This window comes from Ambystoma mexicanum, chromosome 3q, assembly GCF_040938575.1.
Source record: "Ambystoma mexicanum isolate Mex_15411 chromosome 3q, UKY_AmexF1_1, whole genome shotgun sequence".
Taxonomy (NCBI): Eukaryota; Metazoa; Chordata; class Amphibia; order Caudata; family Ambystomatidae; genus Ambystoma; species Ambystoma mexicanum.
This window is the reverse complement of record NC_090926.1, coordinates 60,242,728-60,256,177: the sequence shown is the minus strand read 5'-3', so window position 1 is coordinate 60,256,177 and position 13,450 is coordinate 60,242,728. Positions and strand designations below refer to the sequence as shown.

The 13,450-nt window shown below is 44.4% G+C and overlaps 1 protein-coding gene and 1 long non-coding RNA gene across 3 annotated transcripts in view; one reads left to right on the top strand and one right to left on the bottom strand.

Moving 5' to 3' along the window:
* The window catches only part of LOC138582111 (E3 ubiquitin-protein ligase TRIM39-like), a 332,112-nt gene that overhangs the window by 50,263 nt on the left and 268,399 nt on the right, over positions 1-13,450 (top strand). The gene's annotated exons all lie outside the window — the stretch shown is intronic.
* LOC138582113 (uncharacterized) overlaps positions 1-13,450 on the bottom strand; it is a 205,448-nt gene that overhangs the window by 44,320 nt on the left and 147,678 nt on the right. The window contains exon 3 of one of the 2 annotated variants that reach the window (XR_011304952.1): positions 6,539-8,314. The exons of the other annotated variant lie outside the window; for it this stretch is intronic. This is a non-coding gene — a long non-coding RNA (uncharacterized lncRNA). Of the gene's footprint in view, positions 1-6,538; positions 8,315-13,450 lie in introns of those variants that run through there. 2 annotated transcript variants of the gene reach the window in all.

Sequence of the window (13,450 nt, the reverse complement as noted above, 5' to 3'; positions counted from 1 at the left end):
TAAGGGATGGAAAGGAGGCTTCGGGGGAATGCCTTCAATCAGGTTTGGACACGGCTCACAGTATCAGTAAGTCCATGGTGTCTGGTGTCTAGTACGGTACTACGCAGATTTGCGTGGCTGAGGAAGTCCAGTTTTGCACCGGATGTGCAGTCAAGGCTTCTCAATATGCCATTTGACGACTCAAGGTTGTTTGGCAGCAAGGCGGATGAAAGTTTGAAGAAGCTGCAGACCTCCAAAGCGGCAGCAAAATCACTCAGTGCCGCTATAGGACAACCTCAAAAACGCCCTTACACAGGCTCATCTTCCTGGAGGGGGTCGTCCCTTTCGATTTTATTCCTCATTTGGGAAAGGAAGGGGACAGGCCAGTCAAAGAGGACAAAGGAAATTTCCTCGGGGGTGAGGAAAAAGGTACTAGATCTGCCCCAGCAACGGCAACTGTCCCTTCAGACTCTGCTGCAGCTACACGCAAAACCACTCTGAGGTTTTAACCCACAAGACCCCGGTGGGAGGCAGGATCTCACAGCATCTGGAAGAATGGAGGGGTATTCCTTCAGATGCTTGGGCACTGGAAACAGTATCCCAAGGTTACTGCCTTCCATTTTAAAAGAAACCTCAGAATCACCAGTCGGGATACAACTCTGCCAAACATCCAGACCCGCTCCTGTTGCAGGAAGTCTTAACCCTGCTACAGAAAGGTGCAATAGAACATGTACCTGTAGCGGAGAGGAACAAGGGTTGGTATTCCCCATATTTCCTCATACCAAAGAAGGACGGATGATTGAGACCCAACTTGGACTTGAGAAGCTTGAAAAAGTTCCTCATGAAGGACAAGTTTAAGATGGCCACACTTTCTGATCAGGCTCTCCAACTCCAAAACTGGTTGGTATCATTGGACCTTCAGGAGGCTTACTTTCATGTGCCAATACATCTCAAACACAGGAAGTACCTGAGGTTCGCGATTGGCAATTCTCACTATCAGTTTCGAGCTCTGCCTTTCGGGTTGAACTTCGCCCCAAGAGTTTTCACCAACTTGATGGCGGTGGTGGCAGCGAGTCTCAGGAGAAGGGGGATTCACATCTACCCCTACCTGGAAGATTGATCAGGGCACGTTCTCCATAACAAGCCCAGGAGCATCTGTCCAAGACCTACCACTTCCTTCACAAACAAGGCTTTTCTCTGAACTTTTAAAATTCAAACGTGATACCATCACAGAACCTCCAGTTTATCGGAGCAGTCCTAGATACTTGTTTGGGCAAAGCCTTGTCTCCCAAAGAGAGAGCTTGCAACATTCTGCAGATAACAAAATTCCAGAATGCCCAGCATCTACTGGTATTTGATTTTCTCAGGTTGCTCGGTCTTATGGCATCCTGCATTTCTCTGGTGCCAGAAGCCAGATTGAGGATGAGATCCCTTCAATGGGCCCTCAGGACTCAATGGACCCAATTTTCAGGGGAAATATCAGATCTTTTCAGGAGAAATGTCATATCTTTTCAGGGGAAATGTCATATCTTTTGCAAGTTCCAACCAGAGTAGCACAGGATCTTCAATGGTGGGCTTGCAGGGAGCATATCCTCAGGGGAGAATCTTTTTGGCAACCATGGCCGGAGATAACAGTTGTGACGGACGCCTCACTCACAGGGTGGGGAGCTCACACCAACGAGTTGACAATCAGCGGTCATTGGTCTCCATCGGAGTCCAAACTACACATCAACCTATTAGAGCGGAGGGCAATCAGACTAGCGCTGAAGGCCTTCTTGCCCTCTGTACGGGGAAGGAATATCCTGATAATGACGGACAACACAGTGGCCATGTACTACCTCAACAAAAGAGGAGTGCAGAGAAGCAATGCAGCTCTGGTTCTGGGCGATACAGGAAGGGATCTCTCTATCGGCAGTTAATCTAGCCAGAGAGCAAAATGCAGCGGCAGACGCTCTGAGCAGGCAGAGCACATTCTCCCACGAGTGGGAACTAGCTCAGGAAGTCCTTCAGGAGATCTTTGCCCTTTGGGGAACCCCTCAAGTGGATCTGTTCGTAACCAGTGTCAACAGGAAGTGCGAACTGTACTGCTCAAGGGAATTTCCTCCAAGAGGAGCTCTAGGAGACACGTTTGTAGTGGACTGTTAATTTCCACTCATGTATGCATTTTCTCCAGTCCCTGTGATCCCGCAAGTAACCGGGAGGTTGGGAAAGTTCAGGAAAACCATGATCCTAATTGCTCCGGATTGGGCCAGGAGAACGTGGTACCCGGACCTTCCGGACATGTCCATCTGCCATCCAATACGTCTTCCAAAAAGAGAGTATCTTCTCTCGCAAGAGGAAGGTTACGTTCACCATCCAGAGGTCAAGACACTCAACCTTCACGCATGGCTTCTGAGAGGCTGAGCTACAAAGATTGGGACCTTCCGGATGATGTCATGGAGATCTTGCTTTCGGCCAGAAGGCCAGCAACTAAATCTCTGTACCGGTGTCATTGGAACAAGTTCAGTAACTGGTGCAGAGATAGGAATGTGGACCTGTTTCAATGTAATATTTCCACAGTATTGTCTTTTCTGTTATACTTGGCTAATCTGGGGCTCCAGGTTGGCATGATAAAGGGTTATTTAGCAGCGCAATCTATTTTTAAGTGCTCCTCAGAGGAAGAATCTTACTTCAAAATACCTTTTGATTACACAATTCTTAAAAGATCTTAATAATGTGTTTCCTCCAATACCTTTTCAAGTACCTGTGTGGGACTTAAACTTAGTACTAAAGTTCCTCACATGCGTGCTTGTTTGTTTGTTTATTTATTGTACGCACAGGACCCTGGGGTAACAGGGCGCATGTGACAAGAAGGCTCCCATTTGAGCCTTTACATTCTTGTCCATTAAGGCTCCTTACTTTAAAAACCATACTTCTTGTGACAATTAAATCAGCCCACAGCGTAAGTGAGTTGCAGGCACTTTCTAGCAGGCCACCTCACACCATTGTTTATAAAGATGAGGTTGTCCTTGGGGTCAAACCCTCTTTTTTGCCAAAAATGTTCTTAGATTTTCACCTGTCACAAAAAATAACACGGTTTGATTTTTACCCTCCCCCTCATGCAAGTAAGGAGGAGGAAAGGCTAAATAGATTAGACCCTAGAAGGGCTCTTAGTTTCTATATTTGAAGATTGGCAGGATTACGTCAGTGTGACAAGTTTTTTGTGGGATACACTGGCCGTAAATTGGGACTGGCAGTGACCAAGCAAACATTATCTAGATGGATAATTTTGGCTATAACTGAATGTTCTAGATTGGCTGGGAAAGATCCTCCACATGGGCTGAGGGCTCATTCAACCAGGGGCATGACGACTTCAACAGCACTTCAAAGGGGTGTCCCGGTGCAGGATATTTGCTCAGCAGCCACCTGGTAATCCATGCACACATTTATAAAACACTATGCCCTAGATTCGGCTTCTTAGCAAAGAGGTCTCTTTGCTAAATCAGTACTTCATTCTATACATGACTAATATCTCTACTCCCGCCTCCAATACAAAACTGCTTTGGGAGTCTATCTAAGATGAGGAATACATGGGAGGACACAATCCATTTGAAGAACAAGTTACTTACCAACTGTAACGTTCTTTCGATTGGTTGATCCTTCCACGTATTCCTCATCGACATTCCCAGCCTACCCCACAGTACAGTTTACGTGATTTACACTCAAAATTCCTTTAAGGCTTGGGTCAAAAGTGGCATGCCATTAACTACAATCCATTGGCTACAATATACGAAAAAACAGAACTGAGGCCAACGGGCGCGCTCAAAACATTTATACAGCGGATGACGTTTGCACTCGACGGATTAGGCCGAGGGACATCGACGCTGCAGCCTGGAGTGGAGCGCCCTCTGGTGGAGAGAGAAAAATGTTTCCGAAGCAGAAAAGCTTAAGGTAAGGATATATCTAAGATGAGGAATACGTGGGAGGAACATCCAATCGAAAGAACGTTACAGTTCATAAGTAACTTGTTCTTCTATGGCGTATTTTGAAAAAGAAAATTCAGAACTAATTTAGCTTCCTCAGTTTTCCTAGCCTCATCTTTCTTCTTGTTTTTCTCCTGCAATAGCCGACAGTTATACACTATTGTCATATTGTCAATTGTATCTCAGCCCATGGTTTGGCTTGCATTCCCACCAGTTTCTTAATCTGTCTCTGTAATTGCTTGGGCAACCCTTGACATACAATCTGGTAAAATAATGCCACTGTTTTTTTCCCATGGCTCTTCCATTTCAAGGGTCCATTGCTCTTAAATGTCTTGAATGTAAGAAATAGGATCTTCATCTTCCTTCATATTATGCGTCATAATTGCCCCCATATCTGATGTGTCAGGATACTGTAACCTCAAAGCCCTCCACACATCTGCCCTGCAATTATTAAACAACGCTCCATAATGCACTGTTTTGTGCTGTTACACTTGCATATCCTGCTCTCTTCTATATGTCACCAGCTCTCTCCAATAATGGCTGCCAAGAGACCCTTAATGTCCCCTATAGCCAATGTGTCCCCCCACCCTTGTCTTCTTTTCTAATTCATACATCCATTTCACAGCACCCGATGTCAAACTCGGGAGCTTACATCTAACATTATCCTTGTCCATCTGCGGCCATGGAATATACTGTGGTCTTGCTCCCCCTTTTTCCAATAAGGGAAACTGCATAAACCCTAACCCATAATCGTCTGCCTATCCATGGTGGGGACGATCATTCCTGACGGCTTTGTCGCTGGTAATGATCTTAACCTACTCACATATGGCAGTGATTCTCCCTTCTCACTAGGCGATCGTCCTCGGGGACGTTCTGGATATGGTATGGGATCTGGAATCTTAACTTTAGGTTGTTCCAGATCCAACCACCTTACTGCTTTATCTGTCTGTAGGCTGCCTTCGGGGGTGCATGTACTTCTTCCTCTTCCTCACAGAAGGATTCTCTCCTCGTCCGACATGTCTTGTCCCCAAGAAGTATGACTACTCTTCCCCTTCGCCCTGGTCTAGGTTCACCTTACTTAAGGACAGGGCTCTATGTTCAAAACAAAACAGATTGTTTTCTTTGTTTTGTGGTTTAAATGCTGGGGACACATCCCCTTTCCCTCGAATTTCATAACTGCTACTTCCCTTTAATTCCTGATAGGCCTATCTCCAATGCTCCCTATGTCGAAATGTTCCTCTTCTAATGCTACTCTAGATGCCCCTAATGTTACTCCTTTAACGGAAGGAACTCTTCCATTCTGTCCCCTGGCATTGTTGGACTTGGCTCCATCAGCGCCTTTTGAATGCGGTTAGTATCAAGCGCCCGTTGTCTCCTCTTACGTTCAAACTCTTCTAACTCTTTGTTTTCTCACCACCCTTCTAATTCTGTCCTCCTCTTGTCTTATCTCTTCTCACTCCTGCTCTCCTTTCTTCCTCTTCGTTTCTGTATCCTTCTGTCCCTTATTGTCATACTTTCTTTGTTCTTCTGTCCTCTTCTTTCTGTTGTTGCCACTCCTGATACATCTGTTCTCACCGCTCTTTGCTCTTTCTTTTAAGTTTCTTTCTTCAGTCTTTCTTCACATTCCCTGTCTTTTCTATCCTGTTCATCTTTGTCTTCTCTTTGCCTTACTTCCTCGATGCTTTTCCCCATCTAGCTTGAGTAATCTGTCCTCCCATCCATTCATTCTGTACGAGCTTTCTCGTCAGCTTTATCTTTCTCTCCTTTCCATCTCTTAATCTCCTGTTCTGTTTCTGTCTCTCACTTTTCTTTTCCTTGTTTTGTATGATCTTAAAGATCTCCTCTTTCCCCTTACACTCTTCTGGACTATCGTCACTACTATATGCGGGCGGTTCGTATATCGGATTACTATACCCTGCCACCGCCTTCAGTTCCTTTAATGGATATAACCCTATGTCTTCCATATCAACAATATTCACTTCAGGCGAAGTAAGGGGAGCCGAAGGCTCGACACCTTCCTCCTTTCTCTAGGCATTATTATTATTATTTTATTATTATTATCCACTCCTCAGGTGGCAGATCTTCCCTCTCCTCCTGATACATTTTCCAGAGCTCTAAAATAGCTAATCTTTTCTCTAATTTCTTCCCATTGTACGCAGTGTGCAAGTATGTGGTTATGTGTTGCAATACCGCTTTTGATAGCGCTCCTCCTTGTGGCCGTGGCATGAACATCTTATCTGCCGTGTCTTTTACCCATTCCGCTCTATACTGTTTGAGCTTGGGCATGTGCGTTGGCAATGTTTTACATAAAGGCCTCAGAGGAGTGATATCTCCCATTGTGACAAGCCTCAATTGACTGACAATACTTACCAGACTTTATAAAAATACCTTCACTAAAACAATAAATATGACCACCCCCCCTCCAACAATCACCGCTCAAACCTCTTTATATCTCTGGATTGGTACCAACCACTTCCCTAGATAGATACTATAACTCCTTTTTATTTTATTTTTTTATCTCAAATTCCTTCACAACTAACTGTTTGTATCGCTCTTCGACACCTTAATTCAACATCGATGCACAGACAATAGTCGACTTTTTACATTTAAAACCTCGGTGATCACCCTTTTTCCTTGTTGCCTCTAATCAATTCTCTGATCAGTGTTTAGCTTGTCTGATATGAACCTGTTCATATGTAGCCTAAGGACCCCCGCTGGGGTGTAAGGCGACTTCTTCTGTATTCTTGAGTAGGGACTCGTTGGGCGCTACCTCTATTTCTTCACACAATTTTTCCCGTTACAATGTGATCGTCCTCGGGGACGTTCTGGATATGGTATGGGTTCTGGCGTCCTATCCTTGGGTTGTTCCAGATCCAACCACCTTACTTCTTTATCTGTAGGCTGCCTTCGAGGGCGTGTACTTCCTTTCTCTTCCCCACAGATCCTTCTTCTCTGTGGGTATGAGTTTACTAAAATTGTGACACCGATGTCCAGTTTCTTCATATATAATGGCGGCTTCGCCTGCAGTCTATTCACTACGTATAGCCTGCTTCTTTGATCACTTAGTCTACTTGCGTTGCTGCATCTATCTGTACATTCACTGAACAGTTTGCATTGTCTTCAGTGCGTCACATATACGCATGCAATCTTCTTTCTTTCACAGGAACGTTAACTCTATTCCTTATTTCGTCATCAGTTTCTATAAGGTCCATACATCATCTTCTTAGAGCGTCACTCTTAATTCGTGTGACGTCACCAGCTTCTCTTTTTCTTGTTTTCATATTCCTTATGGGACCTTTTCCAAGAGATTATCATCTCTTCGGGCATACATCTGGTATGGCTTTCTTAACGGATACCTTTTCTCGAACATTTGTCGCTGTATGGTCCCAGTTACTGGTGTCAAGAATGGTGCAGTTTCAGACTTCCAATTTACAGGCAGTAAGGGGGTGGGACTTCCTGTAGAGGCATTTGGCTGCTGCTCTACAAGACCTCTGCTTCAGAATGGCAAAACCAAAATGCCTTTTCACTACAGCTTTCCACTCAATCCTGGTTTACTCTCCAGCTAGGAATACCTCGTTAGCTGCACAAAGAAAACTTCTTGATACCCTGGTTTACACTCCTGCCAGTAATCTCTCTGTAACTTCAAACTTCCTTCCACTTTCGTTATCGTACAACCACATTTCTTAAATACTACCATGCTGACTTAACTGATTACTTGCACCAACTTCCCCCATTCAGACATTGCATATATGAGGGTTTTTAAAGTTCTCTGTCAACCGTTTCAAATTCTCTTGGCTCTTGGCAATGCTTGTTTAAGATTTCCCCCAACTGACATCTCAGAAGAACTGCATAATTTATGTGTTTCTCTCACAATGTCTCTTGACTTATGGCATTGCTGGTTCCATGTTTCCCCCAAATGACATCTGCTGTCGAGAGAATTGCACCAGGGTTGCACATTTGTTCGGGCGTTTTTCAAAACTGCCCTTTAAATATTAATCAGTCTCTCATGACCTGGGGCCCCCTCACCCTCACTGACTCACTGGTATGGTGTGCTACTGCCGCCACAGTGAGTGGCAGGGCCAACTTTCCCCTCTGAGCAGAGGCTCCTCGGGTTCCTGTGTCAGCGTCCGCTTCCTTGGCCAATGGAACCTACATGGCTTTGCAGGGTCTCGTCTCCCCTTCCTCCGCTGCATGTTGCTCACCATTCCTGCACCAGCGTCTCTCCTCTTCGGTTTACTATGCTGCCAGTCTGCTGCAGGTGAACCTTTACCGCTCGTTCTACGGTTCCTCCTCTCTGGACTGTCTCTGGTCCTGGTTTCGCTTCCTGTTCTGTGCACTCTGCAACCGCTCTCCTTGCTTCCTTGTGCTCTCAGCTGCAAGAAAAAATATAGCTTTAAATGGCCTGTGCAGCTGATCTGGACAACTAGACTGCACTTCTCGTTCAAGGTCACATTTCTTCCACATTAACTCTCTGTTCTTAATCTCACTACCCCAGTGGTTATGATACTTCAGTCCATATATTTTCTTGGCTTCTCCGGGCAATGTTGTTTCCAACACTTGTTGCCGTATTGATTGTTAGAATTAGGAAAAGTTATATGAACATTATGCATATTAATTTTTGGTCTAGAACTCCTATCCTGATCTAACTCTTTAAAAGCAAGTGATGTTGAATGTGACGTATGCATACTTGAGGGGTAACTGTTATTCTGCTGGGGATTTTTCTATACAGAAAGGTTTGGGTTTTAACATGGGAAGGACTGGAAAAATGACAACATGCCATCACATAGAGCAGAATAGCGCGTCTCTTCTACAGAGGTCATCACATCTCCCTGATAGCCATCTACTCCCATGTGTTCCTCCCTCCTAATACCGCCCACCCCTGGGTCAGGATCAGGTAGCCGGCTGTCTTTCCCTGGCCACATGGGAGGAAACTTTAGGAAGGGGTTCAGTGATGTCTCTGTAGGAGTCCTTACAAGTCTCTCTTCTGGTAGGAAAGGCATTTCCGTTCAGCCGATCTAGTCACCTGAACCCATACCCGAATCAAGGTCGCAACCAGCGAGGGCAGCAATCCAAGATCCCCCATCTCTGGCACCAAATACCTCAAATAAGTCCAGCAGCCTGCACTCCTGAGGTGAGCATGCGTGTAACCTCATCTGTATGCAAAAATATAGACCACTCCACCATTTGCTGAAGTGTAGCCGAATATAAAACACACGCTGCCAACTTGCCCCCCACACCCTTTCCTGGCCGGGAGATGAAGCATCTTCATGGCAACCTTATGGCTTTGTGATGACTCCTGTGGAGTCATCACTGATTCCCCGGCAAGGATCACCTCCCATGTGGCCAGTGGACGGCAGCTGCTACCTGATCCTGAGGATGGTACTATGAGGGAGGATCACATGGGAGGAAATGGCTGACGGGGCGGGCGGAGGTAGTGACTCCATCAGGAAAGATGCAGTAATCCTCCCTTTCTAGAGAAGAAGACCTCATAATTCCTAAGTTCTCAATGGCTTGTTGTGACTATACAAATCCCTCCTATTGTAATACCTAGAAACCCACCTACAAATCAGTCTAGACAAAATACCATTCATACCTCACACACCCGATCTCCTGTTTGTAATGTTTTAATAAGTAAACGCCCTAAACAACAGTACTTTAGAAATCCTACAGCTCCAATAAAGCCTTGAGTACTGGCACGAGGAAGGAGCTGGTGTTGATTGAAAGAAACACAAAGTTGAATATGCAGGCTAGTTGTTTTGGTGTAGTAGGAGAGCACAGGACATTCTAAAAATAGTATCTGCACTCAAAATGTAGGCAGGACCAGAGAAGGAAGCAGTATGGGAAAGGACCCTGCTGGAGGAGATTGAGAGAGCAGACCCTTGCAGACAGTTGTTTGCCACTTGCTTGAGTTACATACTAGCATGGCGCGAGGCCAGGGCCGACGCAGCAAGCACCGTTGGACGACCATCTGAGTACTGGGAGCAGCAACAGAGCTACTGGTGACATGGTTGCTGGGAGCGCTGGAGGAAGTTCTGCAGTGTGAAGGAGGCCGTCCCAGAGAGCAAGCTTCATTGCAGACACATGCTACGGGTCAGGAACTATGCAAGGCACTGGCAAGTCTGCCCAGAGCCATTGGGGACCCCGGGGTTTACCAACAGTCATCTAAGCAAATAAATCAAATCATTTTTGGATACTGACCAAATAAAGCACAAAGACAGGACTTGAAAAAGTCCCCATGTATGAGATGTCCTTGTGGGGGGAGTTGGAAGAAGTAGTACCTCGAGCAAATAAAGTAGAAACACAGTGAAGACGTCCTGGTGAAAGGAGCACATCAGGCAGTGAACATTTGGGGGTGGAGGAAGGTAGATAACTGTCGGAGAAGTATATCAGGGGATCTGCAAGACTCTAGAAAGGGATTCCTGGCAGGGGGAGTATGCCAGGTAATCCACTCCAAAAATATGTAAGTATAAGACGTTTGTGGCACAATACCTGGCAAGAGAGTATACCAGGGGATCTGCGGAACCTACTAAAGGTAGGTTCGGCAAGGGAGTATATTGGGGGGGGTCCACTGAAATCCTAGAAAGAATGTACTTCCTTTGCAAAACACATGTTAGCAAAAGTATACCAGAGACTCTGGGAAAGGGTTTTACCAACCACAATTACAGAGTATTAAATTTTATCGCGGACAAAATACTGAAACACAGAATATTAAATCTTTTTTTTTAAATCTTTTTTATTTGGGGTGATAACGAGCCCCCGCACCCATCCACAATCCGCCTGTTTTTTTATACCCTTACGCCAACCCCATCCTGACCCATTTTAACCCCTTTACCCCACTAGCCTTTATTTAATTCATGTTTGCACTGTTTTTTGGTATTATGGTCCACTCTGAAATGTACAACTCTGTAATGTTTTAGATATATTGATTGGATACTGGGGAAAGCACATAGAAAAAGATCTTGCTGGATAGATATGCCAGGCATTTGAAGTTGTACTAACACCTTTTCACGTTGAGACCAAAATACCTGGCAGAGGGGTATACCCAGGACACCATCAGGAATCCTCCTGTGAGGTCTTCAGGAGTAGCACATCAGGTAATCCACCAAGATAGAGATCCTAGTGAACTTGGTGCAAAGAAACTTAGGAAGAGCTAAATGTTAGGTTTTATCCACAAGTATTGGAGTCATAGCGAGGGTTGATTAATACCCTTACCTGGGCCTTGAGATGAGCTCGTCTAGAGCCTATAATTTATATTAATGAAAAGACTTGAGGCAAACCAATTAGCTAACTTAATACGTAAATTCGCATATCAGACACTGGGTACTCATTAGAAGGAATTTTGGTACTATACAAGCAGTGTTTGTCCTATGATACTTTATGGGTTGGAAGCACTTGCAATGCAGGATATGCAATGGTTAGATAAGATAAGTTATTTTTGGAAAACTGTCCTGGGACTGGCTCGCTCTATGCCTATCGAATATATTAGACTGGAGCTACGCCTGACATCCTTCAAGGGACAGAGCATTGCGAGACGAGGAGTTTTATATCTTAAAAAGAACTCCTCCCCGCAGTGTGAATTGCTTTCTCCCCTGGCAAATACCCAAGGCAGTGCCTCGAAAGTGGCAAGCAAGGACTTTGATAGCTGGGTTGTAAAATATCTAGGTAAAATTGCTTTGAGTCCCGATTTCAGATGTGGCAGTAGCTATAATGTATTAAAATGGATATTTGAAAAGAAGCTGTGCATGTGGGACTGGACTAATAATTATGATCATTTGTATAGAATAAGTACACACATAGAAGTGGCGTGTGTCACCCATATATATCTTAAGGCGCAAAGATATATTAAGCGTAGTCCGAGCCCTTCTCTGAGAATGTTTTTGTTTAGACTAAGGACCAACCAGCTACTTACATTGTTGAAGATAGGTCCTTGCTATAATATTCCCTGTGAAGAGCGTACACGCCGGGTATGTAATAGTGAGAGTATACTAGAATCCTTGAGACACCTGACGGGTGCAATAGGGGTCTCCCTCATGTGAGGCTTTATATATGTAAACTGGAATTTGTCTGTTTTTAAGTCTTATAGGTTTTTTATTTAGTATATTAAGATTAATGGAATTGTATAATGAATTAATAATGAATTATATCAATTTTTGATGTGAGCATATGGATGAATTTTGATTTTTAAAGAGTAGTACTGACAATTTATAGGTGTAGCCGAAATGGATGGGACGTATTATTAGATTGACTGAGTCCGCAAAAGTAAGATAAGAGACATTAGGCATTGTATTGAAATGTGCAATTGTTATTGTAGGATTAACTGAATTTGTATTTTGTGATATGTTAATTGATAATTGAAATTTGTAAAAGTTTTATTACTGTAGATAAATACAAATATTTTGTAGACCAAGTTTTGAATGGAGTATAAAGAACCAAAGAAACTTGTTTGAGGGAGACTTTTCCATCCTTCCTAAATATCCAGAGGAATGGAACCACGCTCTGGATCCAAGGATTTCTCCTTGGGAAAGGCTGTTTCTGTTGGAATTATCTATTCGCTTTATGAACAATTTTTGCCAAACTTAAGTCAGACATTTCTTTTCACCCTTGGTTGTTCATTTCTAGTGTGAGGGTCGGATTAGTATGTTTTGGACACAGACAGTTAGAAGTTTGACGACTTGACACAGACTGATTTTTAGTTTCCAATGTAGGGATGGGTACCTTCATCCAACCCTTCTGTTGTTTTTTAAAATAAAGATGTCTGATAATGAAAATATTACAACTTTGTGTCCGCCTCTCATTTCTGACCCCTCACAGCTTCCACCCCTCCACATCATCTTACCAAGTATTTTGTGAAAATATTCAGTATTGCATCGCATAGGGATAGCTTGGAAAATGCACAACGGCTGGTGGGGACCTTTTTAATGCCACAATGTTTACAAGTGCAATCCAACCCACATCAGATAGACGGCTGAATTTTGGAAGAGATATTCACATGCAATCATGCCCTTTCCTACCTTATATTCATAAACCCAATCCCTTCACGAATTCCCTGGTACTTGAACCTGCCACTTGGGTTTTCCATGCCAAAATGAGTCTGTCTACTGCCCACTCCCTCAGGTATAGGGTAGAAAACCGAGGGTGGTTATTCTCCAGCCCGGACAAGTCTCCAAACTCCTTCAAATACCTGGCCGGCTACTGAACGTGTCCCGAGCATACAACCACCCACCATCAGCGTGCAACGAGATGCAATGATTTACTCAACCAATGTATAGGTCTCTGGGCAAGTGCCTCCTACAAACCACTCTCACCAGCAGCTTAATGAGAAGCTCAAAAATCATTCAGACAGCCCTGACACGTACTCCTCTGCACCTGCCACGGTGCTGACGCAGACCCATTCACCAGCACCTTAGACGTAGATCCTACATACAACAGCTTGACCCATCCCATAAAGGAGGAGCCCAGCCCTGTGTTCCCCAACACCATCCAATGAAGGTCCCAACAGATGGCGTCAC